The sequence below is a fragment of the Cupressus sempervirens genome, chromosome 7, assembly GCF_028749045.1.
Source record: "Cupressus sempervirens isolate cs-2001-9-10 chromosome 7, ASM2874904v1, whole genome shotgun sequence".
NCBI lineage: Eukaryota > Viridiplantae > Streptophyta > Pinopsida > Cupressales > Cupressaceae > Cupressus > Cupressus sempervirens.
The window spans coordinates 603,206,921-603,219,816 of record NC_143124.1 but is presented as its reverse complement, the minus strand read 5'-3'; the positions used below and the strand labels follow the sequence as shown (position 1 = coordinate 603,219,816).

Here is a 12,896-nt window from a genome sequence, read left to right as displayed (position 1 = left end):
TAATATTTTGTTTATATAACATTGTTTGAAAATTGACACTCTCAATGAATCAAAACTTCGATTATATATTCTAATAACTAATCTTAATTAAACTGAGTTTAATTAAATTAATTATTAATATCTCTTCATAATTGACAAGCTCAATATCAATATTTTAAATCATTAAAAGAGTGATCCATTAATTTAGAACTTTACAATATTCATTTATAATACATATATATATATATATATATATATATATATATATATATATATATATATATATATATATATATATACATACATAAATATATATATATATAATAACATTTAATAATTAATGATACTGCAAAAAAATCGAGATTCATATCCAAATCTCATATGAAATAACATTGCAAATAAAACTTTATATAATTTAAAACCAAACTCAAATCGCAATGCGATTTTAAAATCACGCGGTCCAATACATCCGCACTGCAGGTACACGACGGGTTGCAGGTGGCATGCAGTGGGTGGGGTATATAATACCTGCCCAACATCATATATATATTTTTAATGCGATTTTCAATAACATTTTTTTATAAAAACATTCCCATGCAATATGAAATATTATTAACATGAAACTCTATCGCGATTTGACATTTGATTATTATATAAATAAATATATATATATATGTATATATATACATATGTATGTATATATATGGGTATATATATGTATATATATATATGTGTGTGTGTATATATATATACCCACAGAGTTTATCACCATCACAATACATACATATATATATATATATATATATGTATATAATGATATATATGTATATGTGTATGAAGATTCAAGAATATACACAGTTTACTTAGAAATTCTAATTTTTAGAATTTTCCTTTAAATTTTTTATCTTCAAATTTATCCAATAAATAATCTAATGGGTTTTGTTATGAATTTAAACCCTAGCCCTGTTTTCTTTCAGATCTATGCATATAAAGATTTCCACATAAATTCAATTGCCCATATTGAGAATGCATACAATAAAAATATGAAATTCCTCAGAAGACATATGGAAGACACGAAGAAGACAAAAAATGCAAGATGCAAAAATAGCATAAGTAAAATCACAAGAATCTACCCAAATTTTGATACTAATTCACTCTTCCTCAGAAAACTTGTAGAGCAAGCTCCCTTCTTCAGAATTCTCGAATCCTCCAATGCTCCAATTGCACTCCAAATGCTATCTCTAAGCTTCTAGAGATGCCTAAATATAAAGAGCTCTCAAGAAACCTCTAGAATGTTTCTAGAAATAGCTGGAAGGTGTCACCAACTAAGCATGGGTCTTTTCCAACCTTCAAGATGAGCCATAGGGTTGTAGACACCATGTGCTTAATTGATGCACTAACCCCTGTGTTGTTGACACATGAGAAATATAAAAGTGCGTTAATTCCCATGCAAGCTTATAACTCCAATTTACTTTTTATATAATTTTTATTTAAATATTTATAACTTTTATTATTATTATTTATTTATTACTTTATTATTATTATTTTATTATTATTAATTTTAATTTCTAATTTTCTTTTATTTAATTCATTTTTTTCTCAATTAATTCCATTTAATTAATTATAATCAAAATATCAAATAACATGATATTTTATATTAATTTTCTCAAATAATTAATTTATTAATTAAATCCATTTATTAAGACTTAATTAATAGACGATTCACCATAGACCTCCAAGATAAAATATGAAAACCCATCATAGAGCAAATCACTCAAAATTAGTCTAAAGGGTTAAAAATCATGAAATATGTCATCCGACACATTCGGTGGCTACTCAACTCTGATACTTGTCCTAACTCACTAGGACAAATGGTTTAAGGGTTTGGGATTTGGACTTGAGAATTTATCTGCCTTCTCTTATCATTGAGATAGTATAATAGGGTATGCTCATCTTGGCAATTCAGGGAAGTCAATACCTAGTACCAGCAACCTGCAAAAAAACCATGCATGTACATACAATATATATATATATATATATATATATATATATATAATGCTAAACTAAACAGACAATGGTAGGAAGTGGTGCATCGTGTAGATCCCAACTAAGCAGGTGACTACGACTCCCTTCCTTAACCACATCAGAAATGCCATACAATATGAAAACACACACACCATACACATGTAAGTATGGGATAAGTATCCATAATAAAACACATGAGATAATATACAATCTAAGTAATCATCATTAATAACTGAAAATAATGTAATGATCATCATACATACATGAAATGTAAAGTCTAAATGATCTCATCATATATCAACTGAATCCATATCATAATATCTGATAGTTTCAAAACATACCACTAATCCATCAACATAAAACTAGTCTATCACAGTCTGATAATAATAACAATGTCCAGAAAAGATGTGAATGAGGGTAGGCACTACATCCACCCCCCCTTGGGTTAGGCTTACTCCTGGAAGCCTACAAACAATTAGGGATATAACTCCCTCAATCTAGTTGCATCCTCCCAAGTAGCTGAAGAATCATTAGTAGGGTCCCATTGGACCCTTACCTGCTCGATGGTTTGACCCCTGAGGGTCAACCCCCGCCGCTCCAGAATACGAATCGACTCCAAAGCCAGTTGCCCATCCTCTACCTACAACACATTCCAATCAAGAACATGCACAATATCTAGAATATACTGCCTAAGCATTGAAACATGGAAAACATCATGAATGCAAGCTAGGATGGGTGGTAGAGCAAGACGGTAAGTAACCAGTCCAATCTTCTCTAGAATCTTGAATTGTCCCACAAAATGAGGTGCTAGCTTAGAACCCTTTCTATACCGGATTGGACTCTTTTGCGGTCGCACTCTCAAGAAAACCTTATCACCCACAACAAACTACTTATTAGTCCTATGAGCATCGACATACTTCTTCTGCCTATCTTGTGCTGTAGTCAAGTGCTCACGGATATGCACTACTTGTTGCTCCATATCACGAAGCATCTTAGGACCCAACAGGATGCGATCCTCAAGACTATCCCAACTCAATGGTGTACGACAAGGATGTCCATATAATGCCTGAAATGCCACCATACCAATAGAACTATGATACCCATTGTTGTAAGAAAACTCCACTAGATGGAGATAATCCTCCCAATGTGTCTGCCTATCCATCACATACATCCGTAACATATCCTCCAAAACTTGGTTCACCCTCTCTGTTTGACCATCAATCTCTGGATGATATGCCAAACTGAAGTTTAACTACGCTCCAAGCTCATGCTGCAGCAATGTCCAAAACGCAAATGTGAATATAGGATCCTTGTCAGAAATGATCTTTCTAGGAATACCATGTAATCTCACAATATCACACATGAAGATATTAGCTACAGAAGCTACTGTGTAGGAAGACCTGATCGGTGAGAAATGTGCCACCTTAGTCAACCGATCAACGGTAACCATGATAGCATCATGACGCTAAACTGTCATAGGTAATCCTACAATAAAATCTATGGAGATGATATCCCACTTCCAAGAAGGAATGAGATTAGGCTGCAAAAGTCCAACTGAGTGCTGATGTTCTACCTTAACTCTCTAGCACTCAAGGAACCTAGCCACAAAATCAGAAATATCTCACTTCATCCCAGACCAAAAGAACAAACGTCTCAAATCAGCATGCATCTTCTTGACACTTGGATGTGCTAAGTAAGGTGTATGATGGGCTTCTACCAGTATCAAGGTGTGAAGCTCATCCAAAAATGGCACATAAATCCTCCCCAAATGTCTCAAAAGACCATCTAATTCTTGAACATAACTTGCAAACTTACCTTCCAAAGATCTTTCTGAATCTATCTCTCTGCACACTTCCTAATACAAGGAATCTATAGGAAGTGCCTGAAGAATCCAACTCCTCAAATCCACACTAAGAGTCATTGATGATAACACATGTCTCCTGCGACTCAAAGCATCCACCACGAAATTCTCCTTACCCTGAATGTACTTAACCTCAAAATCATACTCGCATAGAAACTCAATCCATCACCTCTGGCGAGCATTCAAATTAGGCTGAGTAAAAATGTATTGAAGACTATGATGATCGCTATGTAGCTCAAATTTGTGCCCCAACAAAAAATGTCTCCACCTTTTCAAAGCATGAACTATTGTTGCTAACTCAAGATCATGTGTAGGATAATTTAACTCATGATCCTTGATCTTGCATGATTCATACCTAATCACCCATCCATTCTACATCAAAAATGCCCCAATCCCTTCAAGAGAAGCATTTGTACATACTATGAAACCACCTTCTGGATCTGGTACAGCTAGAATTGGTGCACTGGTCAAAAGCTCCTTGAGCTTCTGGAAAGCCTCCTCACATTTCTTTGTCCATACGAAATTCTTTTCTTTCCTTTGAAGAGAAGTGATAGGATGTGCTATCCTAGAGAAGTTTTGGACAAATCTACGATAATAACCGGCTAAACCCATGAAACTATGAATTTTTGACACATTAGTTGGTGTAGGCCATTCTATTATCACTTGAATCTTTGCAGGATCCATTGAAATACCATCACCTGAAATAACATGCCCTAAATACTGAATCTCCGATTTGAAGAATTCACACTTAGCTACATTGGCATAAAGCTAATTGTCCCTCAAACACTGCAATACCAACCGTAGGTGTTCCTCATGCTCCTTCTGAGTCTTAGAATATATCAATATGTCATCAAGAAACATGAGTACAAACCTATCTAGATAAGATCGAAATACACCATTTATCAAACTCATAAAAACTGATGGAGCATTAGTCAACCCAAAAGGTACCACTGCGAACTCATAATGTCCATAACGAGTTAAAAAAGAAATCTTGTGAATATCTGCTTCCTTAATGCAAAGCTGGTGGTATCCTGATTTAAGATCAATCTTGGAAAGTCCAGGAATCCTAAAAGTATACTAACTCAAAGGTTCCAATCACAAAACTGACATCTAATCCTAGAGGCACACAATGACATGTAGGAACCTACTATGCAAGTGGGAAAGTGTCATCGCATTTATCACATACAAGTTACCTTGGCAGTTAGCTAAACTCCACGAGTCCATACTAATTTTATGCGGCCACTAGTATCCTCTCATACTGATGAGGCATACTATGGAATGCAAGGTTGCAACCATGCATCTCACTACTCCCATCCTAGCCTATACAAGCACTCAAGGCATGGGCGAGAACAAAACACTTATCTTTTTAGGTTCATTTTGTTATTATTAGGTGTGAATGTTATCACTTATTAATCCAACTTACAATGAGTTACCCTGGCAGCCTCTTAGGGCCTCGGCCCCCGTTGCAAGCCAATTCCCATCACTACATGCAGATATCCTACCCTAATGCTCATGGACTCATAAATCTCAAAATCACAAAAGATAATCCATAATAAAATCATCAAATATGCATAAAAGCATCAAATCTCCATGAGCAAACGTCCATAGAAAATCATGAACGCAACAACTCTCTATTGGCAACTAAAGTATCACTGATAATCAAAGTATCCAATGGTTCTCAACAACCAAACTATATATCTCAATCATATTGATTGAAGACTCCAAAAATAGTTGAGTCAAACATGTCACAACATGACATCATCAAGAATAAATCCACATCTCAGTCCCATCATGGCGACTAGAAAATAATGAAAGATAACTTATCGATGACCAAAATAATGGTTAGGTAAAGAGTCTCATACACAAGAATCTCAACTATAACAATCAGTAATCACATCCAATACATAGAGCATTCCATCACAAACCATGGTTGGGTTTATAAAGATTGAGATTAAAACATCATCATGACATCACAATCACATAACCCCCAAGCCTCTAGTAGACGTCCTATACTGGTCAACACTAGTAAACCCAAAACCCAAAACAATAGCATAAAGAATACACAATGTAAACACATGTTTTGGTTTTGCTAAGTTTTTAAGTTTGAATTTAAAAGTCTCAGTTTACGTTTTTCCAAATTATATTAAGTGGAGAAATTTCATGTTTTTCCTAACCCATGTATTTGGTTGATAGATAAAAGTTTCTCCCCAAAACTATTAGACTCAATTTTCTAATTGACCTAATAATATTTTGTTTATATAACATTGTTTGAAAATTGACACTCTCAATGAATCAAAACTTCAATTATATATTCTAATAACTAATCTTATTTAAACTGAGTTTAATTAAATTAATTATTAATATCTCTTCATAATTGACAAGCTCAATATCAATATTTTAAATCATTAAAATAGTGATCCATTAATTTAGAACTTTATAATATTCATTTACAATTAATTATACTTATATACATATATATATTTATATATATATACATACATAAATATACATATATATATATATATATATATAATAACATTTAATAATTAATGATATTGCAAAAAAATTGAGATTCATATCCAAATCTCATATGAAATAACATTACAAATGAAACTTTAAAACCAAACTCAAATTGCAATGTGATTTTAAAATCGTGCGACCCAATACATCCGTACCATAGGTACACTGTGGTCGCAGGTACCCTGCGATCTCGCAGGCCTGCGGTGGGTGGGGTATATAATACCTGCCCAACATCATATATATATATATATTTAACGCAATTTTCAATAACATTTTTTTATAAAAATGTTCCCATGCGATATGAAATACTATTAACATGAAACTCTATCGCGATTTGACATTCGATTATTATATAAATAAATATATATATGTATATATATACATATGTATGTATGTATATATATATGGGTATATATATATGTATATATATATGTGTGTGTGTATATATACACGCAGAGTTTATCACCATCACAACACATACATATAGATATGTATATAATGATATATATGTATATGTGTATGTAGATTCAAGAATATACATAGTTTACTTAGAAATTCTAATTTTTAGAATTTTCCTTTAAATCTTTGATCTTCAAATTTATCCAATAAATAATCTAATGGGTTTGGCTATGAATTTAAACCCTAGCCCCGTTTTCTTTTAGATCTATGCATATAAAGATTTCCACATAAATTCAATTTCCCATATTGAGAATGCATACAATAAAAATATGAAATTCCTCAAAAGACATATGGAAGACACGAAGAAGACAGGGAATGCAAGATGTGGAAATAGCATTAGTAATATTACAAAAATCTGCCCATATTCTGATGCTAATTCGCTCTTCCTCAGAAAACCCACAGAGCAAGCTCCCTTCTTCAGAATTCTCGAATCCTCCAATGCTCCAATTGCGCTCCAAACGCTATATCTAAGCTTCTAGGGATGCCTGAATATAAAGAGCTCTCAGGAAATCTCTAGAATGTTTCTAGAAATAGCTGGAAGGTGTCACCAACTAAGCATGGGTCTTTTCCAACCTTCAAGATGAGCCATAGGGTTGTAGACACCATGTGCTTAATTGATGCACTGACCCCCGTGTTGTTGACACATGAGAAATAGAAAAGTGTGTTAACTCCCATGCAAGCTTATAACTCCAATTTACTTTTTATATAATTTCTATTTAAATGTTTATAACTTTTATTTTAATTTTTGTAACTTTTATTATTTTATTTATTTATTACTTTATTATTATTTTATTATTATTATTAATTTTTAATTTCTAATTTTCTTTTATTTAATTCATTTTTTTCTCAATTAATTCCATTCAATTAATTATAATCAAGATATCAAATAACATGATATTTTATATTAATTTTCTCAAATAATTAATTTATTAATTAAATCCATTTATTAAGACTTAATTAATAGACAATTCACCATAGACCTCCAAGATAAAATATGAAAACTCATCATAGAACAAATCATACAAAATCAGTCTAAAGGGTTAAAAATCACGAAATATGTCATCCGACATATTCAGTGGGTACTCAACTCTGATACTTGTCCTAACTCACTAGGACAAATGGTTTAAGGGTTTGGGATTTGGACTTGAGAATTTATCTCCCTTCTCTTATCATTGAGATAGTATAATAGGGTACGCTCATCCTGGCAATTCAGGGAAGTCGATACCCGGTACTTGCAACCTGCAAAAAAACCATGCATGTACATATAATATATAATGCTAAGCTAAATAGACAATGGCAGGAAGTGGTGCATCATGTAGATCCTGACTAAGCAGGTGACTACGACTGCCTTCCTTAACCACATCAAAAATGCCATACAATATGAAAACACACACACCATACACATGTAAGTATGGGATAAGTATCCATAATAAAACACATGAGATAATATACCATCTAACTAATCATCATTAATAACTAAAAACAATGTAATGCTCATCATACATACATGAAATGTAAAGTCTAAATGATCTCAGCATATATCAACTGAATCCATATCATAATATCTGATAGTGTCAAAAAAAAAATGTTTGAGATTTGACAGAGCTGGTGAATTCATTTCACATGAGTTCAATAATTTTTGTATTGAAAGAGGGATCAAAAGATAGGTATCAGCCCCTAGAACTCTTGAGCAAAATAGAATAGCTAAAAGAAGGAACATATCTATCATGGACTATGCAAGAACCCTAGTGATTCAACAGAGCATTGCTATCAAATATTGGAAGAAAGCTATCAACACTACAGTTTATACCTTGAATCAAGTACAGCTAAAGAAGGACCCATTCAAAACCCCCTATGAGTTATGGTATGGCTACAAACCCAATGTAAGTTACGTAAAAGTATTTGGAAACAAATGTTACATTTTGAAAGAATCTAGAAAAAGGTAAATTTGATGTGAAGGGTGATGAAGGAATATTTTTAGGTTATTCTTGCAAGAGTAAAGCATATAGATGTTTTAATTTTTCTAGTCACAAAGTCATAGAAAGCACACATGTGAAAGTTGATGAGTTTGCAGAAAGAACTAAAGAAGAAAGAAAAAGGGAACTAGAAGACTATAGGAAATTTGTTTTCATTAAACTTGATACAATACCAAATACACCTGTCAATTAGGAATCTTTTTCTCCTAAATCCTCAGTAACTGAGCTACAAGAACCCAAGTCACATTCTGATGGTACCGAGCTAATGCCTACCAAGTTTGAAGGACCCAAGTAGTAGATAGATCAGCTAGAACCTAAAGTTGAAATACAAGAGGATGAGAATGCAAAGCATTCAAAAGGCCAAGAACTTGTATTAGCTAAGTATGTCAGGAGACATCATGCATCAGATCAGATCATTGGAGACAAATTTGAAGGTACTATAACAAGAAGTAAGTTGAAAGGTTCTTGTTTACTTGCTGATTTTGAACCTAGAAGTGTCAAAGATGCATTAGAAAATGAAAGGTAGATTGAGGCTATGAATGAAGAGATAGAGCAGATAGAGAAAAGAAAAACATGGACTCTTGTACCTAGGCCTAAAGATAAAAATGTGATTGGAACTAAGTGGATATTTAGAAATAAGCTACATGAAGATGGTAAGGTATCAAGGAACAAAGCTAGACTGGTATGCAAAGGATACTCTCAAGAAGAAGGAATAGATCATGGAGATACTTTTTCTCCTATTGGAAGATTGGAAGGTGTTAAGACCCTACTTGCATATGTTGCATACAAAATATTTAAGGTTTATTAGATGGATGCCAAGTCAACATTTCTCAATGGTATACTAGATGAAGAAGTTTACATTAAGTAGTGTAAGGTTTTGTTGATCCAGACAAGAAGCACATGGTTTGCAAATTACATAAAGCATTGTATGGTTTGAAACAAGCCTCTAGAGCATGGTATGAAAGATTTCATAACTATCTTATTCAAATTGGTTTTCAAAGAACTAATGATAATAGTAGCTTGCATATCAAGGAAGGACTAGATAATAAGATTGTTTTGGTAGAAATATTTGTGGATGATACTTTGTTCATAGAAAATGATGATCTTTGCAAAGAATTTTTAGAACAAATAAATGAGGAATTTGAAATGTCAATGTTTGGTGAGATCAAATTCTTTTTTGGTCTTAAAATTCAACAGATTAAAAATGGCATCTACATCACTTAATCTAAATACATGAAGTAGATACTAAAAAAAGTTTGCTATGGAAGATTGCAAACCAGTTGGGACTCCTATGTGTACTAGATTGAAACTTACCAAATATGATGAATCAAAGGAGGGGGATTAGACATTGTATAGATCTATGATTGGAAAGTTACAGTATGTAGTGCATACAAGACCAAATATTGCCCTTGTAGTTGGTATTGCAGCAAGATTTTCAACAAAACCTAGAGAAAATCACATAATGGTAACCAAAAGAACCACGAGATATTTTAAAGGCACTGAAGATTATGGATTATGGTACAAATTTGGAGGTAATCTAGATTTGAAAGTGTTTACTGATATAGATTGGGTAGGAAACATTGATGAAAAAAAGAGTACAAGTGGAGGAGCTTTCTTTCTTGGAAAGAGGTTGGTTTCTTGGACAAGTAAAAAGAAAAATTGTACATCCCAATCCACAACAGAAGCAGAGTATGTTGCAGTAGTAGTAAACTATTCTAATATTGTTTGGTTCAAATAGTTATTGGAAGGTATGAAAGAAGAAATCAAAGAATCTATTGTTATGTTTTGTGACAATACAAGTGCAATTAACATATCCAAAAATCTAGTGATGCATTCAAAAACCAAGCACATTACAATAAAGTATCACTTTATCAGGGAATCAGTGCAGGACAAGGAGATCAGATTGGAATATGTCCATACAAAGGAACAAATTGCTGACATATTTGCAAAGTCTTTACTTAAGGATGCATTTTTGTATCTAAGAGGTAAGTTAGGAGTCATTCCCCTATCTAAAGCTCACTAAGATGAAGCTCTAGTGATGCATCAACATGTATCAAGTAGAAGATCTTTTTAGTTGATGCAGAAAAGACATGGAAATATTGCATATGAATTAGTACATAAGGTACATTGCTATTCATTTGGATTTTTTTGTCTTTGGCATGTGTTGTCAAAGAGGGAGAGTATACTATCATATCTTTTTAAAATTTGAATCTATTTATGAAGAGTTTGATTTTTGCATAGAAGCCATGTAATTACTTCAAAGAGGTAGATCACTACATGTAATAAATTTATGGAATGAAATGTAAGAGGGAGAAGCATTCTATCAAAAAAATATTTATTTTCAAATTTCATTCTGCTATGACATTTTGTGTTGCCATCAATGCCAAAGAGGGAGATTGTTGGATACAATTGTTTGATTGTTTGTTGTCTTTGATGTTACACAAATGTATCCAACAATTGTATCCAACAATCTGAAGATTTGTTGGATACTCAAGTGCTAAAGATTTCTGTAGAAGAAATTTGTTTCTACTGAGCTAGCAAGGTTAGCAAAGGAAAGTTAGTTCTTACTGAGTTCACTTGGTCTCCAAATATTTTGAAAAATTTGTAGTGTTTACCAAGCTTCACTTAGTTAACACTGGAAATCATTTTCTGGGGCATTTTTTACCGAGTAGGGTCAGCCAATGAAGGATTTCATTATTTTGAGAAATAAAGTTTATTTGTTTAATGTAATATTTGTAGTGGACTAATGTATGGTTTATTGGTAAATTTAACTTGTAAATGAGCCAACTGGACAATCTGTAATGTATAAATAAAAGGTCAAGTTTTGTTTTTAAATGCATGGATGTATGTATGAATGAATGAGTATGCAAGTGAGTGGATTGTGAAGAAGTGTGAGCAAATTTTGAAGAAGGATTAGATATCTTTGAGTAGTAGAGTTGTATTTGATCAGTGAGGATCTATTGAAGTAGAGAAGAGATATGTATCAGCAAAGTTTAGTTGCATCTCATTCAGGTCACTTATTGTTACTTTCTCACCATTGTAGCAGTAATTCTTAAATCTCTTAACAAAGTTGGTCGAACAACCATTTTGTAAATCCTCTAACAAGGTGGATAGTTCTACTAAATTGTTCTAAAGACCTATAGCAAGGCCACTCCTAATAGGGTGATTAAATCCTCTAACTAGGTCACACCTAACAGTGTGTCACTAGTACAAAAACAACAATATATTACTAAATAAACTACTAAAATTGTAGATATGTGACTAATTTTGATCATGTGACCAATGGTAGTTTATTGCCAGACATTTATCTCCCAACCAAATTTATGACTAATCTATTTTAATCATTGATTAGGTCATTGATTTAGTCATTTATTGTTGTTACTTGGTAGTATATATTGTAGTTTATTTGGTATTTTTTTGGGTAGTATATATGGTAGTATATTTGGTAGTTTATTTGGTAGTATATATGGCAGCACATTTGGTAGCTTATTTGGTAGTTTATTTAATCATTAATTTAGTCATATTAGGGCACGATGGAATTGAACCACCATCCTCCTACTTATAAAGCAGGCGCTCTTCCATTGAGCTAGTACCCTTTAAAGAAAAATGCAAAAAATTGACAAAGTTATCTTCCCAACATTAGATCTACCATGATCATGGTCACTAACATGATATACTCTTCTCAAAGAACACAAATTTTAATTATTATAAAAAACAATAATCTAAATCTTTATCAATAACAATTCAACAGTTTTAAATTCTTTTGTTCAAGTATTTTAAAATTATATTTGATGTCAATTACACTTCTCTAAATTACTGTAGTGATAGACTCTTATAAAATATAATTTGGAGCACTTTAGCCACATACAAGTATTGTTTCTTTTGCTAACTTCTCAAAAAAATGATATAAATGATTATGCAATTTATGTCAAGAAAATAGACCTTTGCATTATATAAAACCATCAAACCTCATTAAAAATCACATCTATTAAAAACTATGAAACACAATCAATTGAAATACTCACTTTTTAACATATAGAGCTGCCAAAGGATCAAATATTTCCTCTTCCTTATAC

At 32.4% G+C, this 12,896-nt stretch overlaps 1 non-coding gene across 1 annotated transcript; it reads right to left on the bottom strand.

Moving 5' to 3' along the window:
• Positions 1 to 12,344: 12,344 nt before the first annotated feature.
• TRNAI-UAU (transfer RNA isoleucine (anticodon UAU)) lies at positions 12,345 to 12,416 on the bottom strand. Its single transcript has one exon. It is a non-coding gene; the product is annotated as a tRNA-Ile (tRNA).
• Positions 12,417 to 12,896: the final 480 nt, after the last annotated feature.